This window comes from Aristolochia californica, unplaced genomic scaffold, assembly GCF_029961685.1.
Source record: "Aristolochia californica isolate CCGP_79_NKW_82.1479 unplaced genomic scaffold, dmAriCali1.0.hap1 SCAF_303, whole genome shotgun sequence".
NCBI lineage: Eukaryota > Viridiplantae > Streptophyta > Magnoliopsida > Piperales > Aristolochiaceae > Aristolochia > Aristolochia californica.
In genome coordinates, this window is record NW_027181997.1 from 22,501 (window position 1) to 28,028 (window position 5,528).

A 5,528-nucleotide genomic window follows, 5' to 3' on the forward strand; every position below is an offset into this window, starting at 1 on the left:
TCCAATTGGCTGTTTTTGCATTAATTGCTACTTCATCAATTTTAGTGATTAGTGTACCCGTTGTATTTGCTTCTCCTGATGGTTGGTCAAGTAACAAAAATGTTGTATTTTCAGGTACATCATTATGGATTGGATTGGTCTTTCTAGTAGCTATCCTTAATTCTCTAATATCTTGAACCTCCTCGTACAAGAATAAAAAAGTGACCCCTCCCCCGAAGGAATTCGGACTGTGAGACACATTAAAATTCAATATGAGCCCCCCCCCCCCTCAAAAAAAAAAAGAAAGAAAAAGTTGGAGGGAGAGGGGTCACTTCTTGAATGAAAAATGAATAATCTAATGTTAAAATAAAATAATTGGAATCTAATATAATATATTATATAGCCCTGTACAAATATGATCCAGACACACATATATATATATATATATATATATATGATATATCATATATGTGTGAACATGATGATGTTCATATCAGAACGAAGAAATGCGGATATGGTCGAATGGTAAAATTTCTCTTTGCCAAGGAGAAGATGCGGGTTCGATTCCCGCTATCCGCCCATGGTAAAATAATCTAATATAATATGATAAATGATTCGGTATAGTTGACCACGATAGTGTAGTGGTTCTAACTTCCCTCTTCTTTCCTACTATCCCAAAACAATTAACGGAGTTACACCTAACGTCTAAAAATGTAGCGGAGACAGGATTTGAACCCGTGACTTCAAGGTTATGAGCCTTGCGAGCTACCAAACTGCTCTACCCCGCACGAAAGACCCGGGAACTAATGGACCAAGAAGGATTGCCCCTCTACCATAATAAATAGAATAGCCCATTTCTACAGAATGGTAAAGGGGCCCCTCTATGATCATAGATCATAGAGACCCATAGAAATATGAAGAAGGGGTATTTTTACCCTTACCAACTTGATCTCGTTGCCCCCGGCAACAAACATGCATGAACCCTTTCGCGAAGTATGTGCCCGGATAGCCCAAAGTCCCGATAGTTACCTCTGGGCCTTCCGGTCGAAAAGCAACGTCGATGAAGACGTATAGGTGCACTATTACGTGGCGGGGATTGCAATTTTCCATGAATTTGCCATTTGTCACTCAACGACGAAACTTTGCTTATTTCTTTTTTTAGGGATCGGCGAATCAAATGATATTTCTCTTTTAATTTCCGCCTTTTATTCTCCCTTTGAATCAAACTTTTCCTTGCCATAATTGTTCAGTTCCTATTTTATTATCAATGATACGGGTCGGATCCTAGATGTAGAAATATAAGAGGGTAGTGGTAGTCCCCCTTCTCCACCGAATCAAATGAGATTGTTCCCGATGGAGCACATTACAAGAAAAATGAATTAACCAAATTTGCCTGATGTAGAGGCAATCAAGAAGGCTGCGTAAGTGAATATATAACCTACAGAAAAGTGGGCTAATCCAACCAATCTTGCTTGCACAATGGAAAGAGCCACTGGTTTATCCCTCCATCGAATCAAATTAGCCAAAGGTGTGCGTTCATGAGCCCATGCTAAAGTTTCAATCAATTCCTGCCAATATCCACGCCAGGAAATTAAGAACATAAATCCAGTCGCCCAAACAAGATGTCCAAATAGGAACATCCATGCCCAGACCGATAAACTATTCGTACCAAAAGGGTTATATCCATTGATAAGTTGTGAAGAGTTTAACCATAGATAATCTCTTAACCATCCCATCAAATAAGTGGAGGATTCGTTAAATTGGGAAACGTTACCTTGCCATAATGTGATGTGCTTCCAATGCCAATAAAAAGTAACCCATCCTATGGTATTTAACATCCAGAAAACTGCCAAATAAAATGCGTCCCAAGCCGAAATATCACAAGTACCACCTCGTCCCGGGCCGTCGCAAGGAAAACTATAACCGAAATCCTTTTTATCTGGCATTAACTTGGAACCGCGCGCGTCTAAAGCACCTTTTACTAAAATCAATGTAGTTGTATGCAAACCTAGAGCAATCGCATGATGAACCAAGAAGTCTCCAGGACCTATTGTTAAGAATAGTGAATTACTATTCTCATTAACGGCATTCAACCAGCCAGGTAACCATATGCTTCGACCAGCATTAAATGCTGGGCCATTCGTTGAAGATAAGAGTACGTCGAACCCATATGAAGTCTTACCGTGAGCAGATTGTATCCATTGGGCAAATATAGGCTCAATCAAGATTTGTTTCTCCGGAGTACCAAAAGCGAGCATGACGTCGTTATGAACATAGAGTCCTAAAGTATGAAACCCCAGAAACAGGCTGGCCCAACTTAAATGAGATATGATAGCTTCTTTATGGTCTAACATTCTTGCCAATACATTATCCTCATTCTGTTCTGGATTGTAATCTCGAATGAAGAATATAGCTCCATGAGCAAAGGCTCCTGTCATGATGAACCCTGCGATGTATTGGTGATGAGTATATAACGCAGCTTGAGTAGTAAAGTCTTGTGCTATAAATGCGTAAGCGGGTAAAGAGTACATGTGTTGAGCTACCAAGGAGGTAATAACCCCTAAAGAGGCTAGGGCAAGACCCAATTGAAAATGAAGCGAATTATTGATTGTGTCATAAAGACCCTTATGTCCACGCCCCAATCGACCTCCCGGAGGAATATGTGCTTCTAAAAGATCTTTCATACTATGCCCAATACCGAAGTTAGTTCTATACATATGGCCAGCAACGAGAAAAATAAATGCAATAGCTAAATGATGATGGGCAATGTCGGTCAGCCATAAACTTTGTGTTTGTGGATGGAATCCCCCGAGAAGGGTTAGAATGGCAGTTCCCGCCCCTTCGTAGGTGCCGAATAAATGACTACTGGAATCGGGGTTCTGGGCATAAAGATTCCACTGACCTGTAAAAAGGGGGCCCAACCCCTGGGGATACGGTAATACATCTAAGAAATTATTCCATCTGACGTACTGCCCCCTTGATCCGGGAATAGCGACATGAACTAAATGCCCTGTCCAAGCCAAGGAACTTACTCCGAATAGTCCTGACAAATGATGATTGAGACGAGATTCGGCATTTTTAAACCACGAAACGCTTGGTTTCCACTTGGGCTGTAGATGTAACCAACCCGCTATTAAGGATATGGCAGAAAGAAATAATAGAAAAAGAGCTCCAGTATAAAGATCCTCATTGGTACGTAAGCCGATTGTATACCACCACTGATAAACACCGGAATAAGCGATATTCACTGGGCCGAGAGCACCCCCTCGAGTAAAAGCTTCTACCGCCGGTTGACCAAAATGAGGATCCCAAATTGCATGAGCAATTGGTCTTACATGTAAAGGGTCCTGTACCCATGACTCAAAATTTCCTTGCCAAGCTACATGAAACAGATTTCCGGAAGTCCACAGAAAGATTATTGCTAACTGCCCGAAGTGAGAAGCAAAAATGTTCTGATAAAGACGTCCCTCAGTAATATCATCATGACTCTCGAAATCATGTGCGGTAGCAATACCAAACCAAATACGACGAGTAGTGGGGTCCTGAGCTAAGCCTTGGCTAAACCTTGGAAATCTTAATGCCATAATGCCTTTCAAATCCTCCTAGCCATTATCCTAGTGCAATAATTCTTGCTAAGAAGAATGCCCATGTTGTGGCAATTCCGCCCAGAAGGTAATGGGTTACTCCTACAGCGCGTCCTTGTACAATGCTCAAGGCTCTAGGCTGAATAGCAGGAGCAACTTTTAATTTGTTATGAGCCCAAACGATGGATTCAATGAGTTCTTGCCAATAACCACGGCCGCTGAATAGAAACATTAAACTAAACGCCCAGACAAAATGAGCGCCTAGGAAAAAAAGGCCGTATGCGGATAATGAGGAACCATAAGACTGAATTACCTGAGATGCTTGTGCCCATAAGAAATCCCGGAGCCACCCATTAATAGTAGTGGAACTTTGCGCAAAGTTCCCCCCCGTGATATGAGTTACCACCCCTTGATCACTTATACTGCCCCAAACATCTGACTGCATTTTCCAACTGAAGTGGAATATCACTACCGAAATGGAATTGTACATCCAGAATAGGCCTAAGAAGACATGATCCCAGGCGGATACTTGGCATGTTCCCCCTCTTCCGGGGCCGTCACAAGGGAAACGAAACCCAAGATTTGCTTTATCAGGTATCAATCGTGAGCTACGAGCAAATAGAACACCTTTCAGTAATATCAATACAGTCACATGGATCGTAAATGCATGAATGTGATGTACCAAAAAATCTGCGGTTCCTAATGGAATAGGTAACAAAGCGACTTTGCCCCCTACAGCCACTAAATCACTACCCCCCCAAGTCAAGCTGGTGCTTGTTGTTGCACCAGGAGCTGTTGCACTAGGTGCTAAAGCATGGGTGTTTTGTACCCATTGAGCAAAGATGGGTTGTAATTGTATAGCGGTATCTGAAAACATATCTTGGGGACGCCCTAAAGCACTCATGGTATCATTATGAATATACAAACCAAAACTGTGAAAGCCTAGAAATATACATGCCCAGTTGAGATGTGATATGATTGCGGCGCGGTGCCTAAGTACACGATCTAATAGATCGTTGTATCGAGTAGTTGGATCATAGTCTCTTACCATAAAAATGGCTGCGTGTGCAGCAGCACCAACTATGAGAAACCCACCAATCCACATGTGATGTGTGAACAACGAAAGTTGTGTACCATAGTCAGTAGCTAAGTATGGATAGGGGGGCATGGAATACATATGGTGAGCTACAACAATGGTTGAAGAGCCTAACATAGCTAAGTTAAGAGATAATTGAGCATGCCATGACGTTGTTAGGATCTCATAGAGACCTTTATGACCCTGACCTGTAAATGGACCTTTATGAGCCTCTAAAATATCTTTCAGACCGTGACCAATGCCCCAGTTAGTCCTATACATGTGACCAGCTATCAGGAAAAGAATTGCAATAGCTAAATGATGGTGTGCAATATCGGTCAGCCATAGACCCCCTGTTACTGGGTCTAATCCTCCCCGAAAAGTAAGAAATTCCGCGTATTTTGACCAATTCAAGGTGAAAAATGGGGTTGCTCCCTCAGCAAAACTTGGATAAAGTTGAGCCAAAAGATCCCGATTCAAGATAAATTCATGAGGAAGCGGTATCTCCTTAGGATCTACCCCGGCATCTAGAAATTGGTTAATCGGCAAAGATACATGTACTTGGTGTCCCGCCCAAGAAAGAGACCCCAGTCCTAGTAACCCCGCTAAGTGGTGATTTAACATGGATTCTACATCTTGGAACCAAGCCAATTTAGGAGCAGCTTTGTGATAATGGAACCAACCGGCAAAAAGCATTAACGCTGCAAATACCAATGCACCAATTGCGGTACAATAGAGTTGTAATTCGCTAGTTATTCCAGACGCTCTCCAAATCTGAAAAAATCCAGAGGTTATTTGTATTCCTCGGAAACCCCCGCCCACATCACCATTCAATATTTCTTGACCCACTATTGGCCAAACCACCTGGGCGCTGGGTCCAATGTGAGTAG

At 42.2% G+C, this 5,528-nt stretch overlaps 1 non-coding gene across 1 annotated transcript; it reads left to right on the forward strand.

Annotated features, from left to right (window-relative positions):
- The first annotated feature begins 487 nt into the window (after window positions 1-487).
- Window positions 488-558, forward strand: TRNAG-GCC (transfer RNA glycine (anticodon GCC)). The gene has a single exon. It is a non-coding gene; the product is annotated as a tRNA-Gly (tRNA).
- Window positions 559-5,528: the final 4,970 nt, after the last annotated feature.